The sequence below is a fragment of the Mustela nivalis genome (genome assembly GCF_964662115.1).
Source record: "Mustela nivalis genome assembly, chromosome: 11".
Classification (NCBI taxonomy): Eukaryota; Metazoa; Chordata; class Mammalia; order Carnivora; family Mustelidae; genus Mustela; species Mustela nivalis.
The window spans coordinates 94,375,600-94,402,540 of NC_139030.1; the positions used below are offsets into that span (position 1 = coordinate 94,375,600).

Consider the following 26,941-nt stretch of genomic DNA (forward strand, 5'->3'; position numbering starts at 1 on the left):
TAACACCGAGTGCTCCAAGCAATACATGCACTACTTAAAATTGTGTATGAGAGTGGTTGAGTTTCTTTCTTCTGTATATAGCTGTCCAATTTTCCCAAAACCATATATTGAAGAGACTTTTTTCTGTTGGATATTTTGTCCTGCTTTGTTGAAGATTAGTTGACCATAGAGTTGAAGGTCCATATCTGGATATAGCTTGAAATCAGACAACATGATGCCCCCAGCTTTGTTTCTATTTTTCAACTTTTCCTTGGTGATTCAGGGTCTATTCTGGTTCCATACAAATTTTAGTATTGTTTGTTCCGGCACTTTGAAAAATGCCATTGGTATTTTGATCGGGAGGGCATTGGAAGTACAGATTGCTCTGGGCAGCATAGATATTTTAACAATGTTTATTCTTTTGATCCATGAGCATGGAATGTTTTTCCATCATTTTATGTCTTCTTCAGTTTCTTTCTTGAGTGTTCTGTAGTTTCTAGAGTATAGATCCTTTCCCTCTAAGTTAGGTTTATTCGGAGGTATCTTTTTTTTTTTTTTTTTTTTTATTTTATTTTTTTTTAAACTTTTTATTTTTTATGAACATATATTTTTATCCCCAGGGGTACAGGTCTGTGAATCACCAGGTTTACACACTTCACAGCACTCACCAAAGCACATACCCTCCCCAATGTCCGTAATCCCACCCCCTTCTCCCAAACCCCCTCCCCCCAGCAACCCTCAGTTTGTTTTGTGAGATTAAGAGTCACTTATGGTTTGTCTCCCTCCCAATCCCATCTTGTTTCATTTATTCTTCTCCTACCCACTTAAGCCTCCATGTTGCATCACCACTTCCTCATATCAGGGAGATCATATGATAGTTGTCTTTCTCTGCTTGACTTATTTTGCTAATATTCGGAGGTATCTTATGTTTTTTGGTGCTATTGTAAATGGAACCAATTTCCTGGTTTTTCTTTCTACAATTACATTGTTAATGTATAGGAAAGTAACTGATTTCTGTGCATTGATTTTTGTATCCTGCCAAATTTCTGAATTGCTGTATGAATTCTAGTAATTTGGGGGTGGAGTCTGTTTTTTTTTTTTTTAATGTATATTTGAGAGAGAGCAGGCAGTGGTGGGGAGTGGGGGCAGGTGCAGAGAGAATGGGAGAAGACTCCCGCTGAGCAGGGAGTCCAAAGCTGGCCTCCATCCTGGGCCCTTGGGATCATGACCTGAGCAGAAGAAGACAAATGTTTAATTGACTGAGCCACCCAGGTGCCCTTGACTGTGTTATGTTTTCAATAAGGAGACCAACCTAAAGGAATGTGATTTCCCACATGATGTAAAGTGACAAGTCATTAGTCCTCTTCTGAGTACCAGTAAGAGAAAAGAAGATTTAAAAGGTAAACTCCCACTTGTGATGTAGCAGCCAGGGAGAGCAGAGGGGTTCAGAGGCCTGTTTCTAGTGGGCTGCATTGCAATGGGAAGCCCAAGAGAGCAGAGTGAGGATGAAACCGTTACTGGGGAGCGAGGACTGCTTATGAAGATTAGAATGTGAAGCTTAGCAAGGACCCTATATCGTTCCGAAGCAGCCATGCCATAATCCAGGAGGGGTCAGAAATATCACAAACATAGCAGCCATAATCACCCTGAAAGAGATGACAGAGCCAGCCAGTGCTTTCTTCGGGGGGTGAAAACAGCGGAGAAGGGCCCCTAGAACCACTTGTATGATTTCCTTGTCTACAGAACCCTCGTCCAGATCTTTGTTGTTTTCTTCTTCCTTTTTTTTTTTTAATTTTTTATGTTTTATAAACATATAATATATTTTTATCCCCGGGGTACAGATATGTGAATCGCCAGGTTTACACACTTCACAGCACTTCTTCCTTTAAAAAAAAAAAATGCTGGGCATTCCCATTTAAACCAAACTGAGGATCAGAATAATTTGAATGAGGTATTCAGAGACTGTTCTGAATGACCATTTTGTTCATCAAAGTCCGTGAATGTGAACCTGGAATTTTAAGGTCAATGTTGACCCTGTGGTCAAAAGAGGGATAGCAGTAGATGAACTCATGTCACTTGCTAGGAGCCAAGGACATTTTATATGACTAAAGCAGTGTTCCTATTAGCCCAATTTCCTGGGCTTTCCAATGAGGTGATAGCTTCAAAAGACATGCTAAATAAGAAAAATAGAAACAAAGGGGAGCCTGGGTGGCTCAGTGGGTTAAAGCCTCTGCCTTCAGCTCAGGTCCTGATCTCAGGGTCTTGGGATGGAGCCCCGCATGGGGTTCCCTACTCAGCGGGGAGCCTGCTTTTCTGCCTTTCTGCCTACTTGTGATTTCTGTCTGTCAAATAAATAAAATAAAAATCTTAAAAAAAAAAAGAAAAATAGAAACCTAAACTACCAAGTGATGAAAACACGATCGCCTACATTTATTTCCTGAGCCAAAACCTTGCTCTTCCAAGGTTGTCGTTCTGTTACCTTTTATAAACTTAAACTTAATCTAAAAACTTGATAGGGTGGAGTATTTTGACTGAGGTCAATTTATTATCCTTCCATTCCATTTGAGATGGGGAGAAAAAAAAATAAAATAAAACGTCAAAGTCACTAAGTCTTTTTTAACCACAGTAGAAAGACTGTAGGAAAGCCTGGAGCTTGTTTATCCCTCATCTGTGTCAAAGATGTGATGACTGGATTGTTTGACCAGGATAATAAACCAGATTAAATTCTGCCTGTGTATCAGTGTGCAAGCCCTACAAGGTTTTTTTTTTTTTTTTGGCTTTTGTTTTGATAATGGACACACATTGAAGGCTGACACCTAATGGAAAAGATAATTTTTGAAATTGTACTAATTTGATGAGGACTCCCTTACCACTCCTCCATCCGCATGTGCTATCCCATAAGTATGAACCTCAAGTCTGCTTTTGTAGAGTTTATATTCCACAAATATAGTCTTATTCCCAATAAGAACTCCTATTTTTTTTTTTAAGATTTTATTTATTTATCAGATAGAGATCACAAGTAGGCAGAGAGGCAGGCAGAGAGAGAGGGGGAAGCAGGCTCCCTGCTGAGCAGAGAGCCCAATGCGGGGCTCGATCCCAGGACCCTGGGATCATCACCTGAGCCAAAGGCAGAGGCTTTAACCCATGGAGCCACCCAGGCGCCCTAAGAACTCTTATCTTTACTAAGTTATCTGGACTATCTCCAAAGAGTCAAGATAATTTTGCAGTCTTTTTAATAAGACAATAAAAGAGTCATTTCTTTGACATGTCTTCCCACACAATTCTACTAATTTAACATTTTCACAGCAATTCTGAAAAGTTTTTTCCAAATTTTATGCATTTTATTGGATTAACTTTATTCAATTTCTAATTAGTAGAAAACCTTTAGTATTGGCATATAGATTTATAAGGACCCATTAGATCATTCATATTTAAAAGGACATGTTTCAGAAGCCAAATCTACTTTCTTCCCACTCATAGATACTGCTAATCAATTTTCTCACCTAATTGCCCCTTAAAAGAGAAAAAAAAATATTTTTTACATGATCAATTACAGGGAGCCATTTTGAAAAACTTCTATATGTTGATAGTTTTCGACTTATATATTTTGCCTGAAGTGAATAAAAATCAATATAGATAAATAAAAATTAATCTAAAATAGTTTATCTTAAAGTCATAACAAATTCTTGATAAGTTCTTTCATTCTATTCTGTCCTCATTACAGACATTTATTAAGCCATTTTAATGTATTTAATTTTATTCCTTCATTAAAATGAATTATCTTACCTCCCTAATTTCTCTTGGGAACACCTAAAGCACATCCAGTGGTGATGGTGTTTCTGGGAGTGTGCTTAGGGTTTGAGGAGTGTAGCGGAAAATGAGAAGGAAAAAGGAAGGACTTTTACTAGTAATGAAGTAGTTGGGGACTGTGAGTACACTGAGTCACAGTAGTGACTGTGAGTAGCTGGGGACTGTGAGACAATAGAATGGACTTCAATTACTGGGAGGAATGATGGTGTGATGGGCTGTGCATTTCATTTTATTTTTTAAAAGGAGAAATTTTATTTCTTTTTTTTAACATTTGTTATTGAGAGAGATAGCATTATTAGAGAGAGCATGATTGGGGGTGGCAGTGGCAGAGGGAGAGGGGGAAGCAGACTACCTGCTGAACAGGGAGCCCCTGCTGGGCTAGATCCCAGGACCCGGAGATCAAGACATGAGCCAAAGGTAGGTGCTTACCTGGCTGAACCACCCAAGTACCCTGAACTGTGCATTCTAACCAGAATCACACTGCTTTTGGGTTTCTATGCAGGAAACGCAGTTTCAGGCTTTCCAAAGGTGATGCTGATAGAGTTAGGTAGAAGCACCCACAGTACTGTTTGATTTCCTGTTCACAAAGAAATGGGAATGGTTTCCTGAAGCCAGACATTCAAAAGTAAGTTCCCATGGGGTGCCTGAGTGGCTCAGTCAGTTAAGTGTCCAACTCTTGCTTTCAGCTCAAGTCATGATCTCAGGGTCCTGGGATCCAGCTCTGTGCTCAGTGCAGAGTCTACTTGAGAGTCTCTCTCTCCCTCTTCTTTCTTTCTTTCTTTCCTTCTTTCTTTCTTTGACAGAGAAGAGAGAGAGATCACAAGTAGGGTGAGAGGCAGGTAGAGAGGGGGGGGGGAAGCAAGCTCCCTGCTGAGCAGAGAGCCTGATGTGGGACTCCATCCCAGGACCCTGGGATCATGACATGACCCTAAGGCAGAGGATTAACCCACTGAGCCACCCAGGCACCTCTCTCCCTCTTCTGCTCCTTTCCCTGCTTGTGCTCTCTCTTGTCTCTCTCTCTCTCTCTAAAAAGTAAATAAATACATCTTAAAAGGGCCATTTCAGATCCCAATGAAAATATGATTCATATTTATATGGAAATTCAGAGGACGTTAGACGGTGGATCAATTTTGAAAGAAAAAGAAAATTGAGTAATTAAGACAATGTGGTATCACAATGAAATCAATGGAATTGCTGGTATAATGTAAGATTTTGCAAACATTTTGGGACACTATCTGGTGGTTTCTAATAAGTTAAAAATCTCCCTATCCCTTAAGCTAGCAATGTCATCCTTAGGTATTGATCAAAGAGGAATGCATAGCTGAAAGACATGTACAAGAGTGTTCATGGCAGCTTTAGGCATAATGGCCAAAACATGGGAAACAACCATTGACAAGAGGATGGATAAACATATTGTGATATTGATGTAGCAAAATATGTAAACCACGAAGTGCTCTGCACAAAAAAGAACTGGATAATGATACATACAAAAATAAGGATAAATCTCTAAAACATGCTGAGGGAAGTCAGCACATGATTAATCCCAGCCTCATCACCATAAATACACCAGCATCAGAGAAACTAAAATTGTCAAGTTTGTCTGTTTCCCATTCCCTTGTTATAAAATTGCTTGTATTTGTTTTCTTTTGTGTCTCAGCTAATGAATGAAGTATCTGTTATTTTTCTTCACCAGTGTTTTCCCCATTCTCCAGAAAAAAATGGTTAAATGATAAAACACTACACTTGTTGTATGATGGAATTTTATTTTTATTTGAAGTATAGTTGATCACAGCTTATATTCTTTGGGGACAAAAATGGATTAGATTCTTTGATCTCTTGAAGTTGTATGACAGGAAAACTACTAGCTGTCAATCTTGTAGGATGGAATATCCTCCTATAAATCTCTTCAACATTTCAAAGTGAATACTTTTCCTTATGAAACATTTTGTTCATAATTGATCTGTAGCACCAGTTTATTAAGATCCAAAAATTTACATGAGAAGAAACAGACAATATGAACACACCCATATCTATTTTAAAAATTGAATAAATAATAACTAATCTTCAAAAGCAGAAAACACCAGACTCAGATGCATTCACTGGTGAATTCTACCAAACATTTTGGGAAGAAATTATACCAATTCTCTACAGTCTCTTCCAGAAAACAGAATTAGAAGAAATACTGCCCAAGTCAGTCTTCAAAGCCAAAAGGTGAAATACTCAGAATAGTCTATACAATGTTTAGGGAGAAAAAGTCAGAGGACTGATGTTATGCAATATCAAAACTTACTATAAAACCATAATAATTGAGGCAAAGTTATATTGGTAAAACAACAGACAAATAGTCCAATAAAACAGAGTAGAGAGCCAAGAAATAGACCCACAGAAATGTGGTTGCCTGATCTTTGATGAAAGAGCAAAGGCAGTACAATGGAGGAGAAATAATCTCTTCAACAAATGGTGACAGAAAAAAAAAAAAGTCCTAAAAGTTATCATCTAGAATTTCTAATATATCCTAAAATTTGAGAAAAAATTACTTCACCTGGAATTTATGACAGTACTATATGAAAGGATGATATATGTTTTTATTTTTTCTATCACTGTAGTGACCTGCAGCCCAGCAAGGTTTAGTAAGCTGTTCAACACTTCTAATCATGTTAGCAACACAGCAGGATTTAAAATATTGGTTAAACATTAAACTATGGTGTTTTCTTTCCAACACTTTATCACATATATATAACTTGTTCTAATTCTTATGAAAACAAAATTCTAATTTTTCATGATATAGACATATCCATGTCTCTGACTTCAAGATTAAAATTCACTCTGGGTTATTATGAACACTCATGAGAATGTCCTGATGAATTTGTGGAGGAAAAGGATTCCTTCTCTTCCTCACTACTACAGCAATTGGAAGATTATCTTCTACATGTGAAACAAATTTTATTTATTTGATTCTCATATTTGGTAGGAATGTGTGTATTACTTTTCAGTTTGGTATAATTTTGATGACCTTGATACTCATGAAATTCATCTAAATTTGAATTAAAATTTTCCTCACTTACTATCATATTTATTTAGACACTGCAGTAGATATTAATTAGCACATTATTATTATAGAGTAAAAGTAAAATGGTCAGACTCAAAATTATAAAATACAAAAATTAGAACATTTTCAAATGCCACCAGTTGCAAATAAATGTAGATCTCTAATTTCATTGCATCAGCAAAAATTCCCTTTGCTGCCTAAAGTAAGATTTCACAGACCTGGGGAAAATTAGTTTCTACATAGGGGGGTCACAATTCTTCCTACCACACTCCTATATAAGGGTAGATTTGCTTTGAGCAATTTAATAGGGTTAAGATCTTTTCAAGCTGCTTCTTTCAGTTATGAAGGATTGGAAAAAATATTCATTAAATTAAGATACAAGCGCATGACCTAGAATAGCAGTCTTTCACTCATAATAAAGGCATCAAAAGAAAAGTAACTCGAAAATAAACTAAATATCATATTTAAAATCTACATTAACAATAAAATTGATTTGACACAATATAATCACTTATGTAGAAGACAAATTCTAGGCATACACCCTGAAATCAGAGTGAAAATGAAAAAAATTGACAGAGGATGGACAGATTTAGAAATCAAAGAAATGCTGTCTAATTTCATATTTTTCTGTAGACGTAATAGTGATAAAAATAATCTCTATTAATATAACAGAGATAAAACCTTTCTAAAGATGATTTTTTTAAAAAGATTTTATTTATTTATTTGACACAAGAGAGACCCAGCAAGAGAGGGAACACAAGCAGGGGAAGCAGCAGAGGGAGAAGCAGGCTTCCCACTGAGCAGGAATGCAGGGCTCGATCCCAGGACCCTCAGATCATGACCTGAGCTGAAGGCAGACACTTAATAACTGAACCACCCAGGTGCCCTCTAAAGATGATTATTAAATAAATAAACAAATGTCTATAAATGTATAAATAAAGAAATTTTGTTGAATCACTTGAGTACACACTGAGGCATAAACATTCTGCTAACAGTTTTGAATTATAGTTATATATATACATTTATACATATACATATAACATACCTATATCTAAAATTTTTTAAAAAATGAAGTTAGAGCTTCCAACTGCCAAAGCTAGAAATATTTGGGTTACAAAATAACAGTGGCATTATAAGTATAACCCCAAGAATAATATACAAGAATATAAAAAGGACTAAATAAATGCCTTGATTCCATAATGACATACAAAAATATTTAAATGCATAAATGCAAGAAGGGACAAATCTTCCTTATAATACATTACAACGAATATATGTACAGCAAATGAGTGTGTCATGGTCTTAATTGTGTCCCCCTAAAATTTCTATGTTGAAACCTTAACTTCCAGTGTGACTATATTTGGAGATAGTCTTTAGGAAGTAAATAAGGTTATATGGGGTCATAAAAATGGGGCCCTCACCTGGTCTAATAATAAGGACTGGTGTCCTTATTAGAAGAGGAATAGATGCCAGAGATGTGTCTCTCCATGCTCACACAGAGAAGAGATCATGTGAGGACACAGGAACAAACTGCTGGCACCTGGATTTTGGATTTCTAACTTCCAGAACTGTGAGAAAATGCATTCATATTATCTAAGCCACCTGGCCTATGGTATTTTGCTATGGCAGCACAAGCAGATGGAGACAAGGAAATGGAAAGTCACCATGAAAACCAGTACCGTAATCACAGCTGCCGTCAAGATCCACTGATGTCTTCTCCTTTTTCCTTTTCTTTTTTTTTTTAAAGACATCACGCCTAGCATGGAGCCCAACGTGGGTCTTGAAGCGTATATCTACTGAACAACTCCCCATTTCTCCCAAGCCCTACCCCTTGCAACCACTATTATACTCTCTCAACTATGACTTTGACTGATAAGCGGAATCATGAAATTATTTGCTTTTCTGGGACTGGCTTATTTCCCTTAGCATGTCCTGAAGCCAGAGTAACATTTCGTTCCAGCAGCAGCAGCAGCTAATTCGTTTGCTTTTTCTCCCAGCCCCTCGTGCCAGCTCATTATGCCTCTTGAAGATGTCAGCATTGATTTTGGTGCTTTCTCCTCAGATGTCTGTTTCTAGCTTAGAGGTTTCCTTTCTCAGTTTCTGAGGCACTGAGAGGAACCAAACAGCACCTTCTCCTCAGAGATCTGAATCCCAGCTTTCTTCTGCTCTTATCCAAGCACGCTTACATTTTAAAATTAAAACCTTGGGTTGCCTGGATGGCTCAGTCAGTGGAGCATCTGACTCTTGGTTTTGGTTCAGGTCATGATCTTAGTATTATGAGATTAAACCCTATCTTGGACTCTGCGCTCAGTGGGGAATCTGCTTGAGATTCTCTCCTTCTGCCCCTTCCCTGCTCGCTCTCTCTGTTTCAAATAAACATATAAATCTTTAAAAAAAAAAATTGCAAACTCTCCCTTCTGTTCCCTCAGACTAACTTCTTTCTGCTAGAAAGAAGTGAAACCATTGTGTTTTCCTTTTGCCTTTTGTTTTCTGATAATGCCCAATTAACCATTCTTTATATTAAATTCTCTCTCTGTTAAAGTAACAGATGTGTTTCAGTATCCTGACTAGACCTTGATTGATCTTTTTCAAAAATTCATTTAAGAGAGACAGAGTATGAGTGAAAGCAGAGCAGGGGGAAAGGTCGGAGGGAGAGGGAGAAGCAGACTCCCTGTTGAGCAGAGTGGTCAACTAGTTGCTCCATCCCAGGACCCCTGGATCATGACTTGAGCCGAAGGCAGATGCTTAACCCACGGAGCCACTCAGGAGCCCCTATATTCTAATTCTGTGATAACTTAGATAGATTATGGTAACCTAGCCTTGAAAAAATTTGTATACCATTAGTTGTGGGCGCTCTGTAAGATTTTTGCTTCTTTTACTTCAGCTCCTGATCATTAAATGCATTTTATAGACACAAGGGAAATTTTATCTGAAACACAAAGGAAACATCATAAAGTTTCAGTGTTAATTCCTAGCAATAGTTTATGGCTCTTTCTCACAGTCCATTCCATCCAACACATTTGGGAAATAAAATGACTTTTATAATTTTGGATATTGTAAAATTTGTGCTTTTAAAGTTATTTCTCAACTTACCAGGACAATCTCCATTAGGAGAATTTCCTGTAAGAAGGCTCTACAATTGCATTACTCAAAGTTTACCTTATGGTACTTTATGGTACATAAAGGTATTTTTCTATCTTCTCCTTCACTCTGAAAAGTACCTAAACTGTGTAACTGAGATGAGGCCCTCATGGTAAATGATTGTCAAGGAATTCCTTTCTATTGTTTGGCAAGTCAGTAACTATTGCAGAGATCAAATAGGATGACCTTTTCTGGGCTCATTTTATTATACAATTTCTATCAAGTGACGATGGTAAATTTTTCAGAGTTTGATCAGTTTAGTCAGGAATTTATAAACATAGTGCATTTAATGAGCCTAAGAGACATCACTTTAGTTTAAAGAATGTGGCCAACAGGTGGATGGCACTGTGGCCAAAACGTGAATGAATATGACATGGTACTTTTATTTGGTATAGATACAACAGATGCACATAAATCCTCCTTGAATAAAAATCATTATCCATACATGTTTTAAAGCATTTTTACTTACTTTGGTGGGTTCTCAAATTTTCTCCTTTTCTTGAATACAAGTTTAATAAAATAGCTGTATTAATTTTCTATAGTTGCTATAACAGAGTACCATAAATTTAGGGTTTAAAACAATACAACTTTATTATCCCTCAATTCCATAGGATCTCTTTAGCCTAAAATTAAAGTATAGGCTAAGCTGCATTTCCTTCTAGAGATTTTGGAAGAAAAATCCCTTTCCTTGCTTTTTCCATCTTTTATCAGTTGTCCAGATTTTGGGGTTTGTGGCTTTCTTCCTTCCTCTTCAAAATCAGCAACATTAGCTCTCTGACCATATTAAGGATTCACATCTCCCTCTCTGGGAGGAAAGAATAGACATTAAAAATCCATTGATTTTAATGAATCATGTGATTCGATTGGAACCTCCCAGATAATCCAGGATAATCCTCCTATTTTAAGGTATTCATAATCAAATTCCTGTTTGCCATATAAGACAGCACAATCATAAGTTCTAGGATCTAGGATGTGGACACCTTGGTGGGGGGCATTATTCTATTTATCAGAATAATAATCTAATATTATTTTGCAGAAGTGAAAGTATCTATTGTTTAGATTATGAGATCTTATTACTAACTGATTATTAAGTTGCTGATTCTATTGTGAGGGAAAATTCCTGCTGCATATGCTCTACTTTTATCATTCATTGATTTCATTAGCTCGTCTATGCTTTTGCCGAAGATCTAACTCTTTTATGTGCCAAGTGCGTACTAGCTGATGGGGTCCTTGTATTTTCTCTCTTTCATTCTCTTTGTTAAATAACATTAAAATTAAAGATCCTTGAATTTTTTAAAAACGTAGAGGTCCTTTCTATAGTCATAGATTAAACAAAACATTCATAAGTATCTGAGTTTTAATGTGTTCTAAGTTTCTCATAAGTTTTTTTATATTAATCTTTCTAACATCTGCTTAATCTAAGAAATTATTTGTTGATCCTTTATATATAAAAGATGAAATGGAGATACTTTACAGTAATTTTTTCCTTTGTTTCATCTCCTCTACAATCAAATTTAAATCCTTCAGTTTCTGGCATTAGTATGTACATAAATTTTAGAATTTTATACTGTTGAAAACTTCCTACCAATTTCCACAAACATTTAAAAGAGCCTGAATTATGGGTTGTGGGAGGGATTCCAATATGAACAATCTGCGGGTTGTTCTTATTAAAGATAATATAGAAAAAAACACAAACATTGAGATAATATAGAACAAGAGAACTTTAGGAGACCCAAACAGTCATGTTATTAAACTACTTTTAGCTTAAATGGTACCCAAATCATGACTGAGAACTAGACATCCATAATTTTCCCTCAGGGAAGCAATAGCTTTTCTTAGTAGTTGCTTCCTGAATCTCAAGATCCTTGGATTTAAATAAGTTCTCAGATAAATAGCATTGGAAAGTAATCATTCTGAGAAATGGGCAGTTTAAGTTCATTTTCACTTTTGTTGTTTTTCTTAGATTTGGTGGAGGGGGGGGAGTGGTCGGAGAGGAATTGAAGGAGAGGTGATGGAGAGAGAAAATCTTCAGCAGGCTCCACGCCCAGCTCAGAGCCCTGTGGAGGGCTCACTCTCAGAAGCCTGAGATCATGACCTGAGCCGAAATCAAGAGTCAGACACTCAACCGGCTGAGAAAACCAGGCACCCCTGTTCTTGGAATTTTTAAGGAGAACAAGTAATTTTCTCCAAGATGTTATTTCATATACATGAACTCATGGCCTGCCTATATATATATATATATATAGACATCTTAACTATATGACCTACAGATTAGGTTTGGTCCTTACTTGTTTTGTCTATTGTTTTTTAATCTGTTGCTGAATCATTTTGATAATTTTAGGTAAAAGCAACAGAAACATTTTTCAAATTGGCCCAAATAATAGGGAAAAATACTATCTCACAGAAAAGAATATCAAGAAATAGAGAGGATTTAAGTCAGTTGGCCAGTGGCTCAAAGATCACATCAAATTCCTGATATTTTATAATTAATTTAATTTTTACGCAGCTGGTTAGAACTGCCAATAATTGTTTTACGATATTTTATGTGATATTGGATTTCTGCCTGGGAATGGAATGAAATTAACACTTAAGCTAACCAAATCTCAGATCAGGAGCAGAAATTCAGCTTTTCCAAGACACTTGGGCAGTAAGAGTGTGAATGTGAGTGTGTGTGTGTGTGTGTGTGTGTGTGTGTGTGTGTGTGTATTGGAGGGTACAAGGTGGAGGGAGGTAGAAAAGATAGATTTCTTTCTTTTTTTTTTTTAAGATTATTTATTTATTTATTTGACAGGGAGAGCACACAGTGAGAGAGGGAACACAAGCAGCGGGAGTGGGAGAGGGAGAAGCAGGCTTCTGGCTGAGCAGGGAGAAGGATCCTAACTCTGGGATCACAACCTGAGCCAAAGGCAGCTGCTTAACAACTGAGCCATCCAGGCACCTGGAAATGATGGATTTCTGAATGATATTCAATGGTCTATTAGGAAGGAGAAAGGGGAGAATGGGTTTTGGGTAGGCAACCATCTAATGCCAACATTTTAACAACAGGAGATTATAAATATTATTCTAGATTTTTAGAGTATTTTGAAAAGTCAAAATTCTGGCAACAAAAGCTCTAATTTCCTGTAAGGAAACAATTGGCCAGGGGTCCAAAACAAAATAATCCATGACCCCTCAAGGCCAGTCATGCTTTCCTGAGTTTATCAAGGTCTGTATCCCTCATGTTTTTACTTTACATGTTTAATTACTTGACTGGCTTTGCAAAGCAAATTTATGACTCATGTTGAACTTCAACTATATTTCATAATATACATTTCTTTAAACTTCCCTTGGATATTTTGTATTCAAACCTAATTCATGTGAGATTTTTCTCTCTAAATGAAAACTCAAGATCCAATAAAGATGCTTATTTTAGAAAAATATTTATTTGTCAGGGAGAGAGAGAGCACAAGTAGGGAGAGCAGTAGGCAGAGCAGACAGAGGGAGAAGCAGGCTCCCCGCTGAACAAGGAGTCTGATATTGGATTCAATCCAATATCAAACCTGCCATCATAACCTGCTAACTGACTGAGCCACCCAGGCCTCCCACAGTAAAGATGTTTAACCATCATTGTTTTCAGCATTAATGTTGTGGGATTATAACTTTGAAACCTCTGATTTCACATTCCAAAGTCAAACTTACTAAGCACAATAATTTCATGTGAAATTTGTGGTTTTCAGTGTTGATATTTAGACATTTTTTCTAAAAAATATATCAGCATTTCAATTCTACATACACATCATGTCTTGTTATAAGCTTGTTTTGACTATTTCTAATTTTTGGTTTTTATTCAGCAATAAACTAGAAAATATTTCACATGATTTAAAAATCTGTGTTCCTTACATTATCTGGTTATCTTTTTTATCTAAGATAAAGTATAAAAAAGCAAATGATTCAAATGAAGTTAAAAATTATTTGTACTCAACTATGAAGTCTGAAACTTAAAGTATCCTGAAAGATATGTATAGCTTATCAAATGTAAGAATTTTATATTTATGTGCAATTTTAGGCTCATGGTATACTAATATTACAATATTATAATACTGTTATGTATACCAGTGTTTTTAATCTTATTTTCATTGAAAACATTTCCCTCTATTAAGTCATCTTTACAATTGACCTTACTTAATCATTAAGTATATTTAGAATCCACTCTGATCAAGACTATGATAGAAAGTTGAAAATAATTTCCATTTTGTAAGTCTAAAAATGTTCACCAAAAAACACTCAGAAAATAATTTGCAACGGCTTCTTCAGCAACAGTCTTTTAAACAAACTGATTTCACGAAAGGTGATTATTTTTTCCATTTTGTTGAATACTTTGCTTTTCTATGTCCTACAATCAAGTGCAACATCTTGTTCAGAAAGAACAAGGACTTGTGATTTGAACAAAATACCATATTTTATAATGAGAATGTTCTGGTGAAAAAAAAAAAAAAACAACAGGTCCTAACTCCCCCAAAACCCATTCAACCAAGAGATGATTCAGCCCAGTGTAAAGTGGGATGTTATGCTTACTCTTGCTAGCTTATTTTATTATTTCCTCAGGAGGGAGAATAGTTATTGTTGGAACGTGGGCATAAAATTATTGTGAGTAGAAGTTAGACTCACAATTGTGTGAAAGTTCTTGAAGCCTCAATCAAAGTGGATGTTTCATTAAAAGAACTCGGGAAAGCAAAGTCCTTGCAGCTTTAAATAGTTCTACTCCCTTTACAAAGCTGCTTTAGGTCTTTCACTCTCTACAGAAATCTATTTTACAAGTAGACCATTTTAATACAGATTCAAGTCACCAAATATTTTCCTGAGAGTATTCACTAAAATAAAAGTTCAAGGGGCTGTTAATTTCTGCTTTATAGAAATTGCAGGGTGGTTTGTTCAATGGCTGGGTAAGTTTAGGAAACGATGAGTTAAATGAAGTCAGTATTATGAATCCCAAGTGTGGGGAAATTGTATCTATTTTTGTACCTTTCATCACCAGTCCCTTAGAATACGCTCCCCCCTCACATTCTTAAGATGTTCCATATTGCTACTGCAAAATGTCTTATCTTTTTGCATTTTAAATCTATACCATTTTTGCCAGGACAGAAAATTCCCAGAAGCACATTTCCTTGGAGATGATAGTTAATATGAAATGGCATGAAAGTGACCAAAGAACTGTGTCTTGACAGTCTGTCCAACTCTAAAATGTAATGACATTACACAAGAAATACTGAAAAGATCTTAAAGTAGATATTTTGACTAGAATGGTGCATTCTTTTAAAAAGGAGTTATGTGAGACAACACTGAATAGCAACAGACATTTATGTTGAAGTCTGCAGATAGAATAACAATATTATTTTCTCATTGTGCCTGACATCAACTGAGAACTATTTCAACAAATGAAATTTGCCTTGGGTCTGTGACCGCTCTCTGGACGGTAACACTTCCCTCACATTTGTCCTTTGGGGAATCTCATCCAAAACTATACTGCAAAACAAACACACTAACAACAAAAAAGTTAAATTGCGAGCAGAAAACTATGAAAGGAATTTTAACAGGAATTTTAATTTCCATTTAACAGAAAACTATGAAAGGAATTACTATATTGCTTCATACTTACTTGGCCTGTTAGCCCAAACAGAGAAGGATGGGCCTTCACATCTGCCTGATGAAGAAACACTTGGGTCCTTTACTCCTGTAATTGTTGGGTAGAAGGTGGAGTAAGGTAAAGCTCACCTGCTCGTGAGGCACATAACTGTCAAAGGCTCTGAACCAGGCAAAACTCATTTTTCTTTTCCCAGCCTCAATAAATCAAGGAAAAATTCAAGACAAGGAAAAACTTAATCCTTTGAAAAATAGGTTGGGTGATGGGGGGAAAAGGGCAGAAAACACCTTTTTAAAAAAAAAAATAAAGATTTTCTTTATTTATTTGACACAGAGAGAGAGATAGATCACAAGTAGGCAGAGCAGCAGTCAGAGATAGAGGGGGAAGCAGGCTTCCTGCTGAGCAGAGAGCCTGATGCACAGCTCCATCCCAAGACTCTGAGATCATGACCTGAGCTGAAGGCAGAGGCTTAACCCACTGAGCCACCCAGGCGCCCCCAGAAAATACCTCTCTATAACAGTTCGAAATTTTGTGTTTTCTTTTCAAATACATTGAAATATTTAAATTTTAGTGTCAGGTAGACAACATGGTTGTCACCTATAATTTGGGATATTAATGAAGGAACATGATCTGTTTGTGGAAAAAATTAAATAGCAAATTCAATTTTGCTTTTTAGCTAAGCCTTTTAGCTAAGATCATTTAACAAATGGGGTAAGGGCTCCCAAATACTTAAAATCTGTGATATACAAAGGTCAAATTGTGCTTTATGTTGGCTTAATAATATTTTACTATAATCAAAATACTGAATAACCCTTGAAACATCTATCTAAAAAAATTGTTTATAGAAAATAACTATCATGAACTCAAATTAAGGCTGTAGCAAAACCAACAACTACAGAAAGAAGACTACACAGAGAACATGAATTTCTCTAAGTGATAAATGTATTTTAGTCAAACCATAAGAAATAGCTTCATACATAAGCAATAAGCAATTTATGTATAATGTAAGAAATGTTATTTTGCTCTTCTTGTGTAAAACATTGTTTAATTTTCTTCGGAAAGTTAAAATTTTCATTGGACAACTGATTCTTTTTGTATTTAAAGAAAAGGACCCCTAGCTGTGCAATGGAAATGTGTTTTAATCACAATAGGCTATGGTTTGAACTTTTTAATTTTATGTTAAAAATGCATTGTTTCGGGGCGCCTGGGTGGCTCAGTGGGTTAAGCCACTGCCTTCGGCTCAGGTCATGATCTCAGGGTGCTGGGATCGAGTCCCGCATCGGGCTCTCTGCTCGGCAGGGAGCCTGCTTCCCTCTCTCTCTCTCTCTGCCTGCCTCTCCATCTACTTGTGATTTCTCTCTGTCAAATAAATAAATAAAATCTTTAAAAAAAATGCATTGTTTCATACCTGACAAAACGTGTGATTTCATGTAGGTATACAAACTAATATCTTCCATTTATTTTCCTTCAGAACCATATATTTATTTATAGTAATTGGTATAAAATGAACTTAGGACTAGAGACTTAGATACTTTGGATCTGAATCAAGTTTTTCCACTTTTTTAAGGAGGACTGTATAGAAGTGAAATATGTGACTTCGGACCCAAGTAGATCTAGTGTACTCTAAGTAAATATCATTTTTAATTAATTTGAATTGTACTACAACAGGCAAATTTTGAAACCTGTAAGATAATTTAAAAAAAATCAATTTATTGTTCTTCAATAATTTATGTTAACAAGACTTTTTTTTTTTAAAGAATATTTTATTTATTTATTTGAAAGCAGGGGAAGATAGAGAAGGCACAAACAAGGGAAGCAGCAGGCAGAGGGAGAAGCAGGCTCCCCGCTGAGCAGGGAGCCTGATGCGGAGCTTGATCCCAGGACCCTGGAATCATGACGTGAGCTGAAGGCAGATGCTTAATGACTGAGCCACCCAGGCGCCCCTGTTAACAAGACTTTTACAGCAACAAATGTAAATAAAGCTAGAGATTTTCAGAAAAATATTTTAGTAAAAGATGGAAACATTTCAAAAATTAAAAATTTACTTCAAATTAAATCTTGATGAAAGGAATAAGAAAGATGGATATAGCATATGGTCTGAAATTTCTTGTTTTCACGTTCCTTCTAAAGAAGTTGTGATTAACCAAGAACCCACGAAGACTTAATTAATGGTAGTCAGGGTATGGAATCTTATTGTATGAACAAATGCCTGGGGGCAGTAGCGGGGGCTTGAGGGAAAGAGGAGTGTGGAGGTGGGTTAGTGCACAAACAACTATTTATCTTTGGGTTGTGCAAGTGCAGCTGAGTTTTGCTTTTCTTACATTTGTATATGCATTTAAAAAATGTTCTTAATAATAAATATGAATAACTTTAAGTCAGTAGTTTAAATTTTTAATAGTGATTATTTAAATATCCTCCTAAAATTCAATTAAATTTTTGTACTTTGGCAAAAGATTAGAAAGGAAGTGAATGCTTTTTGTGTGTTTAGTTCCCTGGGCTCATGAAATGTAGGTATGTGTTGTTTTGTCTGAGGGTTAGAAAGCTGCACTAAAATGTCCCGCTCTATGTGCTGTCTTTGCTTACATTTGTGACTAATGGAATGTCTTGGCAAAATTCCTGGTTTTGAAGGTGGAGGGTGGCCTTCCCCATGACACCAACACTAATGCTGTAGGTGGCAAGAGTTTTCATACTGTGGACTTTATGTGCCCTTAAACTTCATGCCTCTGATGCGCTTGTACAGTGATATTTTTATGTAGTCTCTGTAACTCTGAAATGTTTGGGTTTTAGTCTACCCAAATTTGTTTTCTTTCTGGCTAGTTTTAAAGACCTTTAGGAGAGTTCCAAAGTACCTTCAGAAATTAATTTCTCCAATGACTTTAAAATGGAATTCATCACCTGATTAACATATATGATTGTTTTCAGAGGATAACAAAGAAAAAGCAATATAAGCAATATATAATATCTAAATTTTTAAAAATCAGCCCATTAAATAACAGCTAACAAAATTTGTTTTTGCTAAACAACTAAATCTTCCCAACCATTTTTGGATCCAGAGAAAATAATAATCATGACAATAATAATTTGGCTAAAATTTATTGGGTGCTAAGTATGTACGTATTGGATGCTAATTAATCCAGTTTCATCTGTTCACTCTAATTCTCAAAACAAGCTTAGGGGGATGAGTATTCTCAAGTTCCCATTGTATAGATGAGGAAAGTGAGGCACAGAGGTTAAATAAATTTGCCTAAAGTCACACAGCTAGGAATTTAAATCCAGACAGTTGGATGCCAGTTTTTATATTTTCATCTTTACATTACAATGACATATAGTGAGAAATGAAATACCATCTTTAGCCTTGCTTTCCCTTTTCCAGTTATTCTAAGCAACTAAACAGCTTGGGCTTGAATGTGGGATGCTAAGATATCTAATTAAACTGTCACTTTTTTTTTTCGAAACTTACTCAAAATCTACTCTTTGATTTTGCATTATAGTCCTGTTTTTTGTGGCATTTTATTAAGCAAGAGTATGACATGTTAAGTAGTATTTCCTGCCAGTTTAAAATTTCTGGAAAAAGAATTCTTCTTAACATTTGTTTGAGAAATAGTATCCATTGTCAATAGTTTAAATTATAAATGTTAGTGGGAACGAATGTTTGTACTTTTAATATTTTTAAAATTAACCATTAGGGTGCTCAGGTGTTTCAGTCAGTTAAGCATCTGTGTTCGGCTCACGTCATGATCCTGGGGTCCTGGAATCCAGCCCCAGGTTTGGGGTCCCTGCTCAATAGAGATTCTCCTTCTCCTCCCTCGTATCCCCCCCGTCACTACCCACTTGTGTTCTCACTCTCTCTCAAATAAATTTTTAAAGTCTTAAAAAAATCCTTATAAAAATAAATTAACCATTAAGGCTATCTTTATATTCCAGCAAGATTTTATAAGTGAAGTCGGAGGTTTACAGAATTATTTAAGGAAAACTAGGAATGCCTTGGTCTGTATTTGACACTCAGTATTACAAGTCCTAGAGCTAATTAATTACAGACTCATTTCTGTGAATTTATATTCACATTCTTACATTGTACTTTTAACCACTAACATCATAAAATTTAATAACAAATTCCAAATGACTAATAAGATCAAATTATCTTTTATTTTTATTATTTTTTTTAAATAAATATGCCCCAAGACCTGAATGTCTGGAACACAGTAGCTGGTCAAAAATCATTTTTGAATAAACAAAAGAAAAAAAAATAATTGAATTACTCTTTTCATCCTTTTTATTAAGAAGGATAATCTCCAGATTGGAAATGATCATACAGAAATAATTAAGAGAAAGCTCAAAAGAGAAGAGAAACATGTATGATAACATAGAGCTCTTTCAAGGGAACACAAAAAGTGGATTTAGTTCTTAGATGCTAAAATCAATTTTTCTCTAAAGCCTATTTTTCTTACTAATGTACCAACTTCATGAAAAAATGACACTGAAACTTTGAAAATAGGTATTTCTGTACCTCACTTCTCAAATTTTGAATTGAGTTTGAGGTGGAGGTCCAGGAATCCTTATCTTGTCAAAACTTCCCAGTCAGATTTCAGAATCACTTGATGGAGTATCAAGTAGAGGGCTCAAGATTCATTTTGCCCACATGGAAATCATACTAATCCCACATATTTACAGGAATGTTGAAGAATTCTCACTGCTTCACATTTGTCATAAAGTAAATGACTATAGATAGTCTATGTTCTGCTATAGTTAATTCAAGAGTTTGAATCAAAAGGTCCAAAGGTCCTCTATTTTGACAGCAATTTCTATTGCTAATAAAAATTAGAGATTCTCAAGTTAAGCCTACTTTTTAGCATCAAATTCCACCTCCATAATACATTTTATCTGTGTTAAATTGTCTCCTTTTCCTAAGTTCTTAGCATTGTCAGGATCTCTCTATGTAGAGATACTTGATGAATGGCATGGTGAGGGACTTTATGGGACATTATTGCCTTGATAAACAAATGGAAAGGCATGTGAGTTTTAACATTTTATCTTGTCAATTGTTTTTTTTTAATTTTTTATTTTTTATAAACATATATTTTTATCCCCAGGGGTACAGGTCTGTGAATCACCAGGCTTACACACTTCACAGCACTCACCAAAGCACATACCCTCCCCAATGTCCATAATCCCACCCCCTTCTCCCAAACCCCCTCCCCACAGCAACCCTCAGTTTGTTTTGTGAGATTAAGAGTCACTTATGTCAATTGTTTTTATAGCTGCTGAGGAACAGACATTTAGATACTGTTCTCATGACTTTTAGTAATACAAATTGTGAGAGTTTACGCTTCTAAGAACTAATTTGTCACGAACAATAGCACTTACCATCCATTTACCTCATATTCAATGTTCTATTTTACTTAAAGTGTATTTTACTGTCTACAGCACAAGCTGAGATCTTTTTAAGAAACCTCACATGTATTATTTTAATTTCTTCATGTAGGATTTCTACAAGTGGTATGTCTTATTCCTCTTTAAAAATAAATCATTATAGGAAGAGAAGGAAACGTAAGTAGATTGTAGCATAAGCCCATGACAATCTACATTATCAGTAGGGAAGTGTTCTGGTAATTGGCATTACAGCATAGAGGTATTCACTTTTTCCTTTTGGAATCACAGAACAATAATGATGCTTTGATAAAAGAAAGAAATGTTGATAAATTTGCATAAATATCACTAGAAATATTTTTATTTCTGGCAATTAGATAACAAAGCCATTTTGTGACACCTTTGGTTGTATGACAGACTTTCTGTATTTCTGAAGCAGTTGAGCAAATTAACTTTTTGGTGTTTGTACAAAACAGTGAGATGCCCTTTGAGTTCATTTTGTGTCCTGCTTAGATGCCATCTATGACATTTATTATTTAGGGCTTTTATTAAAAATTTCACATGAACATCATAATAAATTCTATTTCTCAGTATTTCTCATATAGCATTGCACAATATCCTGCTGTGGAATTGCCTTTATTCAACACCATCTTATAAAAATAAATGGAATAAAATTAAATACAATTTACTAAATGAAAGAAGCCAATTTAAAAAGACTGTATCCTCTACAAATCCAACTGTATGACATTCTAGAAAATGCAAAACTATGGAGACAGTAAAATGACCAGTGGTTGCTGGGGCCTGGGAGCGGTGGGGTGGGGGGCGTAGGGATGAACAGGTGAAGCACAGATAATTTTTAGGGCCGAGAAAATGTATGATGTTATAATTGTACATATGTGTCTCTATACATTTGTCCAAACCCATAGGATGTACAACACCAAGAATGAACCCTAATGTAAGTAATAGCAAAAACAATGAATTAGCGTGTTCCTCTACTCATAAAGAAAATAAAGTAGAAGCAAAGATACTATTCAGTTCGATAGATTGGAGTTATAACCAAGTCAGATACTAATGTTAGATTTTGATACAAATTTTCTGTATAAAAATAAAAGGTAGTTCTTAAACTATTATTCCTTCAAATGATTTTGAAAAATTCAACCACAACCTCCTCCTTAAAACTGAAGTTACACTGGGGAGCCTGGGTAGCTCAGTGGGTTAAAACCTCTGTCTTCGGCTCAGGTCATGATCCCGGGGTCTTGGGATTGAGCCCTGTGTCGGGCTCTTTGCTCAGCAGGGAGCCTGCTTCCCTCTCTCTCTCTCTGCCTGCTGCTCTGCCTACTTGTGATTTCTGTCTATCAAATAAGTAAAATCTAAAAAAAAAATACCAAAAAACAAAAAGCCCAAAACCAAAAAGTTACACTAATGGCAACAATTCAGAATAGATGCTATGAATAGGATAGATCGTTTAGTCATATTAATGCAGCATGCAAGAATAGAGGATAAGGGTCCATATTTTTGTGGGGCTGCCAGTTGTAGTGACACACATACTCAGTTGCAGCATCATCGGGGCAGAGCATATTCTTGGGAGCAAGCCACCCTGAACCACACACCTGGAGTTGCCACCATCTTTGCCTACTAGACTCTCAACTTGATAGACGCACTCCTGAATATATGCCCATAACCTCAGGGTTGTTCAAGAATGACCCTTTGGTTATTGATTATGTAGATAGATACACCTGGGAGGTGACATGGTTTGAAGACTCTGACCAGTAAGAATGCTCTGCGTTGGATGGTGAGTAAAAAAATCTATCCTGATCCTCTTTCTTGGACATTTTGATTTTAGAGGAGGAGCAGAAGTAAGAACTGCGTGTAAGCATGAGTTATTTATGAGACACTGGTTTGTAAGCAGAGTGGCGTCATTAGAGTGGGGAGCAAGAGAAAGCTAGCTTCTAATGGGATGATGAGACACCAGGTCTCCAGCATTTCTTTTTGTTCATCCAAGTTGTCATTGTCTCTTGAATGTTGCATCTGGTCTTCCAGATCTCCACAGGCTAAGACAGGTTCCTCAATTTCTCTAATTTCTGGCATACAGTTAATAAATCTCTATGGGATGGCCCTGACATGCCTTGCTCCCTATAAAGTGAAAGATTCTAATGCAATAATAGAAATGAAAGAAATAAATGAATGCTGTACTGTGATAGCATATATCCCGACAGCTGGGCAACATCATGCCATACTTCTAATTAACATTAAGCCCTATGGTGCTTCTAATGTACACAGTAAGCAATGATTGTATGTTTTTGCCAAAATTATATGAGCAGTTGTTGTTAGCTGAAACATCAGCCCTGTTTATGACAGCAGATAGTTGTTTAAACCGTGTTACGAAGGAAACGATCTAGGAAATATTAAGAAGGGCTTTTATTATCTATGCTATGTTAGAATAGTTATTATTTGAATTAAAATATGTTATTTAAATCTTCTTGGAAATTTAAACAAACTCAAGGTAGACAAATAAGTCATTTTCTCCATTGGTTCTGATTAACTGAAGGTTAAAAACTTTTGCAAACCTTCAGTATATTTGCAGTTAAAATTTCATGTCAGTGTAAGAATTGATGAGTATATATATATATATATATATACATATATAAATAATGCAAAGTAATTTTGAAAGTAACTGTGACTTCTGGTTAGATTTTTAGGACTAACATTCCAACCCACACAGGCAATTTAGTAACAAGAGTACTAAAAGAAAAGTCTCATCTGGGGGCACCTGGGTGGCTTAGCCATTGAGTATCTGCCTTCGGCTCAGGTCCTGGTTCCAGGGTCCTGGGATCAAGCCCTACATCGGGCTCCCTGCTCAAGGGGAAGCCTGCTTCTCCCTCTCCCAACCCCCCTGCTTGTATTCCCTCTCTCGCTGTCTCTCTGTCAAATAAATAAATAAAATATTTAAAAAGAAAAAAAAAAGAAAGAAAAGTATCATCTGAATCATATATATTTTGGCTATTCTCAGTGATCCAGTATGCCGTTTCTATAGCTCATATTAGTTAGCAGAATGCCTGAGCTCTATTCAAGTTCATAAATGTGGGCTCGCTGGTATGCATTGTTTTGGTCCCTTTCCCTTCTTACCTATACCATATGCTCCCATACCATCTCCTTTCCCAGAAAATGCTTTTTAAAGATTCTACTCAATTATGCAGATACTTTTGGTCCTTGGGACAAAATTGACAACTTTCTTTGGTACCACAGATCAACTTGACCTCTAGTAGAATCTAGATCTATTCTTAATAAAAGATGATAGCCATTTTAATTTAATTTATTTTGTTTATAAATTGAATTTCTGGAATATAGCACTCTACTATTTTTAGATAGAACTGGCTAATTCAGGTCCTATGAAAATATGCTTTGCCTACTTTCTACCACTCTGTGGATTTCAAAGCATTTCACAAATATAACTAATTCACAAACCCAGATCTGTTGCACATATGTTATATTGGGAAAACAACAATAACAATAAGAGCCCTACAAATATATAAAAGTTGGATATATGCTGGCATTTTCACTATAAATTCAAGAAATTCACATAAAAATTGAGAAGGTTAAAAAATGCAGGAAAGCACCAAAAAAGCTCATAAAGTGTTACTGCCAGATTTTTTTTTAAGTTCATCCTTTTTTCTTTTCAGTCCTGAATGTATGGACTAATATACTTCAAGAGGTTAAAATCATGGAAATATCATGCATACCTAGAGTCCTGTTTTACTGTTTGTAGATTTCTTTTTATTAAACCAAGTCGTTTTCAAATATTTACTCAATAAAAAATAGTGTCTCACATATAAAGAACACTTACCAGGGGAAATTTATATTTGCTCCAATAATATTTTAATATGTTGCTACTTTCTTTCAAATATTTGCAAAGGCTGCAGTGCATTCTTGAGCTATATGTTCTCAGCTCTTCTTTTTGGATTCTGTCCAGCAGTTATTAAAATTTGGAATTTGATATCAAACAATATATCGATTTATTGTACCTACAGATTGCTGTTTTGTGTACTGAAATTTCACTTATATAAGAATTGGAAAAAATTCCTTTAAATATTCAAAATATTTATTCTGAAATGCTGCCAGCTCTCAAGGTCTGAAATCTATTCCATATTCAATCAGAGGTAAAATACTAACCTTTCTTTTAGAATTAATCAAATTGTCTACCTTTTTTCTGAGAATTTGTGATTAGAGAGAAATTAAAGATCTTCATAAACTAGAAATATTATCAAAGGCATATTCTCTGGAGCACCCAGTAACATTATGATAGTTAGTTAAATAGAAAATTAACTTACGTAAACATTTTTCAAAGCATCATGTTTAACTTGTGACATGAACAGTAATGGCTATGTATCAAGGCTGTTATCATTCTCTTCTGTGACAGTCTTGAAAATGAGCATTTTGGTCTCTGTAGATCTATCCTGCAAAACATTTTCAATAAATAATCATTCCTCATTTCATGTCACCAACTCAATAAAAAATAGATTGAGCATATTAATAGTAAACGATTTCAGTGGCACAGAGAAATAAAAGGTGGTAAAAATCACTCTATGGAAACATGCTTAGAAGGGGCGCCTGGGTGGCTCAGTGGGTGAAGCCTCTGCCTTAGGCTCAGGTCATGAGCTCAGGGTCCTGGGATTGAGCCCCGCATCGGGCTCTCTGCTCAGTGGGGAGCCTGCTTCCCCTCCTTTCTCTCTGCCTGCCTCTCTGCCTACTTGTGATCTCAAACTCTGTCAAATAAATAAATAAAATATTTAAAAAAGAAACACGCTTAGAAAAAAGTATATTCTACTTAATACTAAGATGTTCAAATATTTTTTATCATTTCTTCAAAATTCCTCAAGTAAAAATCTGACTGAAATTTCATTTTCTAAAAAAAAAAAAATTACTTATTTATTTTTAAAAAGAGAGAGAAAGAGCATGAGGGGAGGAGCCGAGAGGAAATCTCCAGCAGATCCCCACCCGCTGAGCAAGGAGCCCGAGGCAGGCCACTTCTCATGACCGTGAGATCACGACCTGACCCAAATCAAGAGTTGAGGAGGCTCAACTGACTGAACCACCCCAAAATTTCATTTTTAAAGGTAGTACCTTGATATAATGTTGTAGAAGACTTGGGGGCCCGGTGAAAGCACCTGAGATCTAATATCAACTTCACCGCTCCTCATCTCTGAGCCTGGGGTGGTTTACTAAACATCTTGAAGCTTTGGTTTACTTGTTTATAACATGGAGATAATAATAGCTACCTTGCAGGGGTGTTGTGAGGATTAGAGATAATATACATAACTGACCAGTACTTGTCTCATCAGTACATTGTACTTCAAGCAGTTTAACTGAAAAAGCGGTTGACAGCTGAAGATAAGCAGCAAAATCAATTTTCTCTCTACACATCATACAACTCCTCAGTGAGTTTCTCAAGTGTGACTGCAGTTCATACCTTCACCTGTATTGCATGTCTAATAAATAATTCTGATACCAGCCTGAATTCTTTGGAATGACATTTATTAGAACAGTTGCTGCCTTGATGGGCTTCCATGGAGAACATTTTATATTAAGCCAAGTACAGTATTAACATTTTTTGCACATACTTTTTTTTGCTATAATATGGAGACACAAAGGGAGAACAATGTGAAAGACAGGTTTATGTGATTGAATGACAGTACATTGACTGTGACTTTTCTAATTAGTCAAGGAAGGCTTTCAGTAATTAGATTTTGTTCTTTAATCAACTTTAGGACCCAAAAGCAAGTATGAAATTATTATCTACCTTTTAGGAATCTATTTACTTCTTTCAAAATCATTGAAGAGGCAATATAATAAAATAATAATAGTAGTAAATATTTGGCTTAGTACTTTTAATCGATTCTAGACCTTGAAAGGTTTTGATCCTTAAAATGGATTCAAAATGCATAGCTTATAGATAATTGGTATAGAATGTTTCTTAT

General features: G+C 35.7%; 1 long non-coding RNA gene across 1 annotated transcript; it reads right to left on the reverse strand.

Annotated features, from left to right (window-relative positions):
- Positions 1-12,784: 12,784 nt before the first annotated feature.
- On the reverse strand, positions 12,785-26,241 carry LOC309844460. The gene is made up of 3 exons (XR_014300710.1): positions 26,088-26,241; positions 25,295-25,420; positions 12,785-12,953 (listed from the first exon to the last, which is right to left on the reverse strand). It is a non-coding gene; the product is annotated as an uncharacterized lncRNA (long non-coding RNA).
- Positions 26,242-26,941: the final 700 nt, after the last annotated feature.